This window comes from Bombina bombina, chromosome 4, assembly GCF_027579735.1.
Source record: "Bombina bombina isolate aBomBom1 chromosome 4, aBomBom1.pri, whole genome shotgun sequence".
In the NCBI taxonomy this organism is placed as follows: Eukaryota; Metazoa; Chordata; class Amphibia; order Anura; family Bombinatoridae; genus Bombina; species Bombina bombina.
Genome location: NC_069502.1, coordinates 188,047,995 through 188,060,494, shown reverse-complemented (window position 1 = coordinate 188,060,494; position 12,500 = coordinate 188,047,995). Strand labels below are relative to the sequence as shown.

General features: G+C 38.4%; 1 protein-coding gene across 2 annotated transcripts in view; it reads left to right on the top strand.

Annotated features, from left to right (window-relative positions):
* The window catches only part of TRAPPC12 (trafficking protein particle complex subunit 12), a 496,716-nt gene that overhangs the window by 8,882 nt on the left and 475,334 nt on the right, over nt 1-12,500 (top strand). Inside the window, exon 2 of one of the 2 annotated variants that reach the window (XM_053709728.1) lies at nt 8,718-8,807. The exons of the other annotated variant lie outside the window; for it this stretch is intronic. The gene's annotated coding sequence lies outside the window, so the exon portion shown is untranslated. The remainder of the gene's footprint in view (nt 1-8,717; nt 8,808-12,500) is intronic. 2 annotated transcript variants of the gene reach the window in all.

The window sequence follows — 12,500 nt, the reverse complement described above, 5'->3', positions numbered from 1 at the left end:
TGGAGGGATTAGGGAGGTTGGAGGGTAAGGGCGGATCCTACACTGCAGAAAACAGACAGAAAAAAAAGTAATTAAAAAAAACAAAAAACCCTTAAATGTTCACATTGGCAGACTGTCTGCCAGTACTTAAGTTGGGGGTGACCAGTGGGGGGTGAGGGAGGGAAGAGAGCTGTTTGGGAGGGATCAGGGGGTGGGAACTGTCAGGTGGGAGGGTAATTTCAACACTAAAGCTAAAATTAACCTTACAAGCTAACTAATGAACCCCTTCACTGCTGGGAATAAGAGAAATGTGGTGTGCAGCTGCAATTAGTGGCCTTCTAATTACCAACATGCAATGACAAAGCTATATATGTCTGCTATTAATGAGCAAAGGGGATCCCAGAGAACCTTTTACAATAATTTGTGCCATAATTGCACAAGCTGTTTGTAAATAATTTCAATGAGAAACCCAAAGTTTGTGAAAAAGTTAACTTTTTTTTTATTTGATCGCATGTTAAATCCAGATTTTTTTTATTTAAATAGCATTTGTTTTTAAAATAATTTGTATATGCAGAAATAACATGCTTCTTCTTCACAGCAAAAGTGTTCTAAAATAAACATACAAAGTTGAGAAATAAAGGTGCATAAACCCAATTTTTAAAACATTTTTTTTTCAGATAGTGATTTTGATTTTAAACAGTGTAGTGCTGGGAGCTAGCTGAACACATTGGGTAAGCCAGAGACGAGAGGCATATATTCAGACACCAGTCAGCAGCTAGCTCCCAGTAGCATATTGCTGCTTCTAAGCCTACCTAGGTATGCTTTTAAAAAATAAATAACAAGAGAATGAAGCAAATGTATATAAAAGAAGTACATTGGAAAGTTCTTTAAAACTACATGCTCTATCTGAATCATGGAAGTTTAATTTAGACTGTTCCTTTTAATCCCATTGTTCCCCTGCGATTCTATGTACACTGAATAAACCCCTTACTAAGTTACTAAAACTGGGAGCTCTAGTTGATGGACTTGCATTCCGACATGTAATCCATATTACATGTATGTATGATGCCATCCAGTGCAGAGGTTTACTCTTCAGTGAAAGAGGACAGTTTACTGGTTTGGGCAATATCTATATTATGTAACTACAGGGTCTCCCAGGCTGGACTGCTGATGTTTTTGGCGGCCTTCACTGAGGAATGGGGTTTGAGGAGACCGCTTTAAGCTCTCCATTTCACTTCCTCAAGGGTGCATTGTTTATTTGCTTGCATTACACATATAGACCGACTTCAGAGAGTATAAGAGTTCCCCCCCCCCCCCCAACTACTACGTTATAAGCATTACAACTCTATTCTTGTTTTTGTGCGACCTTCTACAGTGTTAAGTTAGCAATGGAGGAGCTCTACATTCTATTTCAGGCCCTGCTGGAAGATTTTGAAAAATAATTTTGTGAGATGGATAGTCTCATTACCTTAGTGCAGCCTGGAGGAACCCTATCGCATGGCACAGAACAAGATATGGCAGCAGGAAAAGAGCCTACAGCTATTTAGGATGCTCCATGCTCGTACACAGCTTAAAAACCTATCTTGTTGCCTTCAAAAAACCCACTTGCGGCTAGACCAGAGGAGTCGGTGTTAAGGGAATGGGTGCTGAAGGCATCCGTTGTAGACCTACCTGTTTCCATCATACATTGTGACCTGGAGGCACTTGGACTGCATGCAGAGATCTGTGATGGGACCTCTTCAGGTCAGCCAGGGGGCTGCTGCTTTTGGGAGGGCGGCCGGCTCCCGTGTACGTAGCATTGGTATCCGTGGGCCTTTGCTGGAGACCCGCCTGAGTTTGTGTGCCCCTTGTATTTTTAAATATTATGGTGGACAGCGGGCATGGGATATTTGTTTTTACCTGCCTTCCAGGCCCTGAGAGAAATTAGTCACTGATCCCTCAGTTCCTGCAGGCTTGGAAGCTTATAATACCACTCTTTAAGCAAAACCAACTCGACTTTATAATAGTAATATACTGGTTCAGTATGCCTCTACAGGGAGTGCAGAATTATTAGGCAAATGAGTATTTTGACCACATCATCCTCTTTATGCATGTTGTCTTACTCCAAGCTGTATAGGCTCGAAAGCCTACTACCAATTAAGCATATTAGGTGATGTGCATCTCTGTAATGAGAAGGGGTGTGGTCTAATGACATCAACACCCTATATCAGGTGTGCATAATTATTAGGCAACTTCCTTTCCTTTGGCAAAATGGGTCAAAAGAAGGACTTGACAGGCTCAGAAAAGTCAAAAATAGTGAGATATCTTGCAGAGGGATGCAGCACTCTTAAAATTGCAAAGCTTCTGAAGCGTGATCATCGAACAATCAAGCGTTTCATTCAAAATAGTCAACAGGGTCGCAAGAAGCGTGTGGAAAAACCAAGGCGCAAAATAACTGCCCATGAACTGAGAAAAGTCAAGCGTGCAGCTGCCAAGATGCCACTTGCCACCAGTTTGGCCATATTTCAGAGCTGCAACATCACTGGAGTGCCCAAAAGCACAAGGTGTGCAATACTCAGAGACATGGCCAAGGTAAGAAAGGCTGAAAGACGACCACCACTGAACAAGACACACAAGCTGAAACGTCAAGACTGGGCCAAGAAATATCTCAAGACTGATTTTTCTAAGGTTTTATGGACTGATGAAATGAGAGTGATTCTTGATGGGCCAGATGGATGGGCCCGTGGCTGGATTGGTAAAGGGCAGAGAGCTCCAGTCCGACTCAGACGCCAGCAAGGTGGAGGTGGAGTACTGGTTTGGGCTGGTATCATCAAAGATGAGCTTGTGGGGCCTTTTCGGGTTGAGGATGGAGTCAAGCTCCACTCCCAGTCCTACTGCCAGTTTCTGGAAGACTCCTTCAAGCAGTGGTACAGGAAGAAGTCTGCATCCTTCAAGAAAAACATGATTTTCATGCAGGACAATGCTCCATCACACGCGTCCAAGTACTCCACAGCGTGGCTGGCAAGAAAGGGTATAAAAGAAGAAAATCTAATGACATGGCCTCCTTGTTCACCTGATCTGAACCCCATTGAGAACCTGTGGTCCATCATCAAATGTGAGATTTACAAGGAGGGAAAACAGTACACCTCTCTGAACAGTGTCTGGGAGGCTGTGGTTGCTGCTGCACGCAATGTTGATGGTGAACAGATCAAAACACTGACAGAATCCATGGATGGCAGGCTTTTGAGTGTCCTTGCAAAGAAAGGTGGCTATATTGGTCACTGATTTGTTTTTGTTTTGTTTTTGAATGTCAGAAATATATATTTGTGAATGTTGAGATGTTATATTGGTTTCACTGGTAAAAATAAATAATTGAAATGGGTATATATTTGTTTTTTGTTAAGTTGCCTAATAATTATGCACAGTAATAGTCACCTGCACACACAGATATCCCCCTAAAATAGCTAAAACTAAAAACAAACTAAAAACTACTTCCAAAAATATTCAGCTTTGATATTAAAGAGTTTTTTGGGTTCATTGAGAACATGGTTGTTGTTCAATAATAAAATGAATCCTCAAAAATACAACTTGCCTAATAATTCTGCATTCCCTGTATGTCAGCCATTAGTCACAAACCTATACTGTGCCTTTTTTTGTGCCCTCTTTCCCAGGTGAACGGGAATCTATTTTTGCTATTGCACAAAAGTGTTTTGCTTGTTTAGTAGTTGTTATAAGCTGAAGGTTATTTTATATGGCACTATATTTGTTGAATTTTTGCTTCTCTTCAATTTGTATAGTGATTTAGATCTGACAATGGGGGCTTAATTCTACAAGCTTTATGGCTCTGGTTAGTTTTTCACCATTTGGGTAATATTTAAAGGGATACTAAACCCAAATGTTTTCTTTAATGATTCACATAGAGCATGCGATTTGAAGCAACTTTCTAATTTACTCCTATTATCAATTTTTCTTTGTTCTCTTGCTATATTTATTTTAAATGCAGGAATGTAAAGCTTAGGAGCCAGCCCATTTAAGGCTCAGCACCCTGGATAGCGCTTCCTTATTGGTGGCTACATTTACCCACCAATAAGCAAGCATAACCCAGGTTCTGAACCAAAAATGGGCCGGCTCCTAAGCTTTACATTCCTGCTTTTTAAATAAAGATAGCAAGAGAACTATGAAGAATTGATAATAGGAGTAAATTAGAAAGTTGTTTAAAATTACATGCTCTAGCTGAATCTTTAAAGAAAAAATGTGGCTTTAGTATCCCTTTAAGAGCCTTCAACTTTATTTAGACCTGACATTCATTGTTATCTTTACACTCTCCTATAGCTTCAAAGAAGGTTTATATTTCACAGGCAATAGCCTAAATTGTGTATACTATATACATGCTTGGGGGCTTGACTTTGTAAGTTTATATTTGATGATATTAGTCTTTCCCTACTAGGTATATTATATATTGCTAACACTATACTCAGAGGTTACCTATATTCTTGATATTTGGGATTGATAAGTCATTTTAACATGATAGGATAGGATACTTTCTCTGCCTATTTCGCCACTACCAGATTCTTGCATTTTTGTCAAGCTACCTCTGTGGTGCACCTTATACTTATTTCAACGTAGAAGACATACAGAGGTGCTTTAGCAGTATACTCCCAGTTAATAGTTTCAGAGTCTGATGCTTTAATGGCCCACAGGTAGTTTTCTTTATCCAGTTCAAACTTGAATTTCTCCCCTTGTACTGTTTAAAGTGATTGAGTACTGCTGTACAGATTTTATACAGTTATATCAGAGGCCCATGAGTGGCCCTATATGTTTTGTTCATATCATTTGTTGCTGAATTATGAATATAATCCTTTCTTTTTTCTTCTTTTGGAATGGGTCTAAGAGTGGCCCTGTTGATATCTGACCCAATCTCTACCCCTTCTTTATATTTGTAGTCAGTGGTTCTTGGCCACTTGCGATAATAATCTGCGGTAAATAAAAATGTAGTTTTCTTTTTTAGGTTCACTTAGTTTAAAGGGACAGTAAACACCAGAATTTTTGTTGTTTAAAAAGGTAGATAATCCCTTTATTACCCATTCCCCAATTTTGCATAACCAACACAGTTATAATAATATACTTTTTACCTCTGTGATTACTTTGTATCTATGCCTCTGCAAACTGCCCCCTTATTTCAGTTCTTTTGATAGACTTGCATTTTTAATTAATCAGTGCTGACTCCTAGGAACTTCACGTGCCTGAGCTCAATGTTATCTATACGAAACACATGAACTAACGCCCTCCAGTGGTGAAAAACTGTCAAAATGCTTTCAGATTAGAGGCAGTCTTCAAGGTCTAAGAAATTAGCACATGAACCTCCTAGATTTAGCTTTCAACTAAGAATACTAAGAGAACAAAGCAAAATTGGTAATAAAAGTAAATTGGAAAGTTGTTTAAAATTACATGCCCTATTTAAATCATGAAATATATATTTTTTTTTTACTTTACTGTCCCTTTAATGTGTTCTGCATATCATTCTACTAATGTACAGTTGTGCTCATAAGTTTACATACCCTGGCAGAATTTATGATTTCTTGGCCACTTTTCAGAGAATATGAATAACACAAAAACTTTTCTTACACTCATGGTTAGTGTTTGGCTGAAGCCATTTATTATCAATCAACTGTGTTTACTCTTTTTAAATCATAATGACAACTGAAACTACCCAAATGACCCTGATCAAAAGTTTACATACCCCAGTTCTTAATACTGTGTATTGCCCCTTTTAACATCAATGACAGCTTGAAGTCTTTTGTGGTATTTGTGGATTTAAAATAAAATCTACATACTGAGTGTTACAAATATAGAACACAACTGTTTGTCCAATTTTTAAGCAGCAGAACACATTTTTATATTTAACCCCTTAATGACCGAGGACGTGCAGGGTACGTCCTCAAAAAAAAGGCAGTTAACGCCTGAGGACGTACCCTGCAAGTCCTCGGTGTGGAAAGCAGCTGGAAGCGATCCTGCTCGCTTCCAGCTGCTTTCCGGTTATTGCAGTGATGCCTCGATATCGAGGCATCCTGCAATAACCATTTGTAGCCATCCGGTGCAGAGAGAGCCACTCTGTGGCCCTCTCTGCACCGGACATTAACGGCTACGTTCGTTGGTGGGTGGGAGCCGGTGTGGGAGGTGGGTGGCGGCCATCGATGGCCTTTGTGATGCGGAGGGGGGCGGGATCGGGGGCGGGGACGACCGGGGGGACGCGCACGGACGTGTGCACGGGGAGGGAGCGTGTGGGAACCACTACGCTACAGAAAGTTTTTTTGCTAGAAGTGGGGATCAAAGGGGTTAATATGTTTATTTTGGTGATCGGTTTGGCTGGTGGGGTATTGGACTGTGGGGGGGAAGCTACACTACAGAAACAAATAATAAAAAATAAAAAATAAACATTTTTATTTGCAAACTGGGTACTGGCAGACAGCTGCCAGTACCCAAGATGGCCCCAATAAGGCAGAGGGGGAGGGTTAGGGAGCTATTTTGGGGGGATCAGGGAGGTTGGGGGCTAAGGGGGGACCCTACATAGCAGCATATGTAAATATGCTTAAAATTTTTTTTTTATTTTTTTTATACCTTTTATTTTAGTACTGGCAGACTTTCTGCCAGTACTTAAGATGGCGGGGACAATTGTGGGGTGGGGGAGGGAAGAGTGCTGTTTGGGAGGGATCAGGGGGTGGGTTGTGTCAGGTGGGAGTCTGATCTCTACACTAAAGCTAAAATTAACCCTGCAAGCTCCCTACAAACTACCTAATTAACCCCTTCACTGCTGGCCATAATACACATGTGATGCGCAGCAGCATTTAGCGGCCTTATAATTACCAAAAAGCAACGCCAAAGCCATATATGTCTGCTATTTCTGAACAAAGGGGATCCCAGAGAAGCATTTAAAACCATTTGTGCCATAATTGCACAAGCTGTTTGTAAATAATTTTAGTGAAAAACCTAAAGTTTGAAAAAGTGAACAATTTTTTTTTTATTTGATTGCTTTTGGCGGTGAAATGGTGGCATGAAATATACCAAAATGGGCCTAGATCAATACTTGGGGTTGTCTACTACACTACAGCTAAAATTAACCCTAAAAGCTCCCTACATGCTCCCTAATTAACCCATTCACTGCTGGGCATAATACACGTGTGGTGCGCAGGGGCATTTAGCAGCCTTCTAATTACCAAAAAGCAAAGCCAAAGCCATATATGTCTGCTATTTATGAACAAAGGGGATCCCAGAGAAGCATTTGCAACCATTTATTCCATAATTTCATGAGTTGTTTGCAAATAATTTCAGTGAGAAACCTAAAGTTTGTGAAAAAATTTGTGAAAAAGTAAAAAACATTTTTTATTTGATCGCATTCGGCGGTGAAATGGTGGCATGAAATATACCAAAATGGGCCTAGATCAATACTTTGGGATGTCTTCTAAAAAAAAATATATACATGTCAATGGATATTCAGGTATTCCTGAAAGATATTAGTGTCCCAATGTAACTAGCGCTAATTTTGAAAAAAAGTGGTTTGGAAATGGCAAAGTGCTACTTGTATTTATGGCCCTATAACTTGCAAAAAAAGCAAAGAACATGTAAACATTGGGTATTTCTAAACTCAGGACAAAATTTAGAAACTATTTAGCATGGGTGTTTTTTGGTGGTTGTAGATGTGTAACAGATTTTGGGGGTCAAAGTTAGAAAAAGTGTGTTTTTTTCCATTTTTTCCTCATATTTTATAATATTTTTTATAGTAAATTATAAGATATGATGAAAATAATGGTATATTTTGAAAGTCCATTTAATGGCGAGAAAAACGGTATATAATATGTGTGGGTACAGTAAATGAGTAAGAGGAAAATTACAGCTAAACACAAACACCGCAAAAATGTAAAAATAGCCTTGGTCCCAAACGGACAGAAAATGGAAAAGTGCTGTGGTCATTAAGGGGTTAAGCAAAACAGCAAACTGTTTTAAAAGAGGTAAGACTAGAAATAGGTAGACTATCACTGTTCATAACATTCTGTTATCAATTATTTCAGAAACTTTTAATTGAAATGCAAAAATGTCAACATGTCCACATACTACTGGCTAAGGCTGGCTCTCTTTTTGCAAGTTATTTTGACAATTTCGCCAAGGTGGGATATTTATCTTTGTTAGCTCCACCAATGCAAAGTGTTTTCCTTCTTGGCAAGGGGCTTCTCAATAAAGTCTGGATTTTATTCTAACATAAAAATATCTTAAATATCTATATGCAATGGTACATAACCATCTATATGGTTAGGGGAAACAATATCTAGTCCGCTCTTAAAATAACAAATATATACTTATAGAGGTTAAATCTGGTACATATCACAATTTTATTAAAAAAAAAAAGTAAAAAGTGCAGCTATATTCGCCTGCGGACCACTTGTGTATTGCTGCTCTGAATCTGACTTTAGCCATGTGTGAGTTAAACACACAGTTCTGTGCAAGCAATGGTGCAATATTGAAATAGTCTAACGCTTTAAAGCATTTTATTGTTGCAATTTTATGTCCCTTTACAGTCCTGTTGAAGGCAGTTTCACTTATTGTTACTGAATCCAAAAAAAGAAAAATAATGAATGTTAAATTAAACTGATACTTTCTTTTGAAAATATGTTGCTGTTTATCTATGTGCTTTAGGTGTTTTTCATGTCAGCCATTTGTTACAAGTTTTGCTCAAATATTAAACAACTTTCTTTCTAATGTCACAGTGAGTCCACGGATCATCTCTAATTACTATTGGGAATATCACTCCTGGCCAGCAGGAGGAGGCAAAGAGCACCACAGCAAAGCTGTTAAAGGTATAGTAAAGTCCAAATTAAACTTTCATGATTTAGATAGAGCATTTAATGTCAAACAACTTTTTAATTTACTTTTATAATTAAATCTGCTTTGTTTTCTTGTTATTCTTAGTTGAAAGTTATACCTATGTACTGTTATATGCTAATTTCTAAGCCCTTGAAGACTGCCTCTTATGTGAATGCATTTGACAGTTTTTCACAGACAGCTAGAGGGCGTTAGTTCACGTGTTTCATATAGATAACATTGTGCTCATGCACGTGACGTTATTTGAGAGTCAGCACTAATTGCCTGAAATGAAAGTCAAAAGATCTGGGATAAGGAGGCAGTCTGCAGAAATTTAGATACAAGGTAATTTCAGAGGTAAAAAGTATATTTATATAACAGTGTTGGTTATGCAAAACCGGGGAATGGTAAATAAGGGATTATCTATCTTTTTAAACAATAACATTTTTGACGTTTACTATCACTTTAAGTATCAGCTCCCTTCCCTCAAACCCCAGTCATTCTCCTTGCCTGCGTTGCAAGGAGGTGGTAAAGTTTAGGTGTCTATAAAATAAATTTTCTTCAATCAAGAGTTTATTATTTTAATGCAGAGCAGGTTTGCCCTGATCTTTTCTGGGGTTTAGCCGTAGTCCACGTCAGTCTCTTCAGTAGAGCAGTGGTGGCTTTTAAGCAATTGGAAACTTGTGGGGTATAATCCCCACTGCGCCTCTTAATCAGTTATTGCTGCCATAACTTGAAAGCCTGAGTAAGATTATTCAGTCTTTCTTCTTTCCACAGGTCCATGTGAGGGAGGAAGCCCTCTCAAACCAGGTGAGCTGTCCTGCTGCCGGGCAGATTAACATTGAGGTAAGTGCCAATCTTAGTTCTATGAAAGAAGGGAAATCCTGGCACTTTAACAGTTAGTTCTGTTTGGGACTTTAATACAATCATCCTATTATGGGTTAATGGGTTATTATGTGGCCGTTTGTGCATGCACTGCGGACGAGAGGATTTTATTGAGGCTCAGTTAATGTTTTGGTATCCAGTGTATTCCGGACAGGGTGAAGACATTGGTGTGTTTGGGATTAACCAGGAAATCGTTGTTCCTTCTTTGTGTCCTAACTTTTCTTCTCATAAAGAGCGTTTACTGCACAATCTAGATGTGGTACGTGCATTGAAGTACTATTTGCAGACGACTAAGGATTTTCGCCAGTCCTTGTTTGTAGTTTTCTCTAGGAAACGCAATGGTCAGAAAGCTACAGCTACGTCTCTTTCTCTGTGGCTGAGAAGTATAATTCGTTTGGCCTATGAAACTGCTGGACAACAGCCCCCTCAGAAAATCACGGCTCATTCCACAAGGGCTGTTTCCTCTTCCTGGGCATTCAAAAATGAAGCTTCTGTGGAACAGATTTGCAATGCTGCAACTTGGTCTTCTCTACACACTTTTTCGAAATTCTATAAATTTGATACTTTTGCCTCGGCTGAAGCTTCTTTTGGGAGAAAGGTTCTTCAAGCAGTGGTTCCTTCCGTTTAGGTTCCCTGTTTTGTCCCTCCCTTATCGTCTATGTCCTCTAGCTTGGGTATTGATTCCCAATAGTAATTAGAGATGATCTGTGGACTCACCATGTCATTAGAAAACTAAATTTATGCTTACCTGATAAATTTATTTCTTTCTTGACATGAGTCCACGGCCTGCCCTGTTTTTTTTTTTTTAATTTGTTAATCTCAGACACCTCTGCACCTTGTGTTGCTTCCTTTCTCTCCTTTTCCTTTGGTCGAATGACTGGGGTTTATGGAAAGGGAGGTGATACTTAAAGGATTACTTTCTGTTATAATTTTTAAGCTAAACAACTAACATATTAAAGTTAATAAACATTAATTAAAACCTACTGACCTATATTTTCTCCAAAACGAAGTTTCATAACGTTCTAAAAGTTATATCTTTTATTCGCCGATGATGTCACGTTATCCTGCCCACTAATTTCAGCACTGCATGTTCAAAATACTTAAACCAATAACTTTGTGTTTAAAGCGCCATTTTGAAACCTAGGTTTTGTAAGCGGATTGGTACAGAGCAAAGGATACCCACGGAGTGGGTTTGGAAAACAATTAAATTTGCAGACAAGATTTCTGATATACGGTAGAGATATGTTGATGAAATGCTATTGATAAAAAGCGAATTTGGGGTAGTTAGTTAGTAACAGGCATAGAAAATATTTACTTACAGTGGCCCTTTAACAGCTTTGCTGTGGTGCTCTTTGCCTCCTCCAGGAGTTATATTCCCAATAGTAATTAATGATGATCCGTGGACTCACCGTGCCAAGAAATAAATACATTTATCAGGTAGGCATACATTTCATTTTTGTTTTATCTTTTTTTCATGCTAAAAGCATTTATTATGGTTATAAGGACATACATTGGTACTTTAACAGGTCCCTGTTTGTACAATTCAGGTTAGTATAATGTATTTAAAAGTTTTAGATATAAAAAGCCCGTAACCCAAAGATACCATACCCGCCTCTGCTTCTCAGTGTTTTTACTCCCCTTTTTTTTAGCATGAGGTGCATCCAATTAGAAGCTGCATCAGTTGTTAAGATTGAAAAAGGCACCCTTTAGCTCTGCCTTTGCACTGCCTTTATTATAAGCAGTGATGGTTCTGAGTAGAGGCTGTGGGAGTGTCTTCATTTTCAATAGCAAGGCTTCAGATACCAGAAAGAAAAGCACTGGGGTGCGTTATACAAGGGTCTCTTTTTAAATACAATGGAAAAATCCACATTATGGAAAACTCTTAGATACACTATACAAATATGTATTCTACAAAGACCTGTTATGTTTAGTTTTGTGTCCCTTTACTGGGTTTTACATTGATAGAAAATGCAAGATGTTTCTTTAAAGGGACAGTAAAGTCAGAATTAAACTTTTATGATTCGGATAGACCATGCAATTTTAAACAACTTTCCAATTTACTTCGATCATCAAATTTTGCTTTGTTCTTTTGGTATCTTTTATTGAAGAGTAAAACTAGGTAGCCACATAAGAGCTCAGGGGTGTACACATGCCTTTAGTACTCTGTGGCAGCAGTGTTTTGCAACATTATTTATAGCTTTGTTATACAATGTGGCAAAACACTGCTGCCATAGAGTGCACACTGCTGCCATAGAGTGCATGTACACACTCTTATGAGGCTATCTATTTTTACTAGGGTTGCACCGATACCGATACAAAGTATTTGCATGAGTACTTGTACTCGTGCAAATGCACCGATACTTAAACCGATACCTCCAATTCCTATCCATACGCCATCTTGTGGCATTTTTCAAACTGCATGTTCCCATTTCATTTTAAGGTGGAGTGGAGACTTAACTAAAAATTGTTCTGCCAATACAAATTGCTGTTATTTGTATTATTGTACATCAGAGCACTCATTCAGACAAACCCCTGAAGTACTGGGCAATTAATAAACTGAGATTTAATGGCCCAAAAATATCTTTCTAACCCATGCAGTAGTGTGAAAAGGGGATTACTGGAATACTCCTTCCTCAATATTATTTTTAGAATTAAATTATATTACTTTGTATTAAGTACAAATGTTAGATTAGCTGTTATTTATTGTTGTTATTATTAACATGTTATTGTAATATTTTTATTTATAAACATGTTCTGTAAACTTTGTGACAACAAGCAAATAAAACTGTTTTATTATTTCAAAA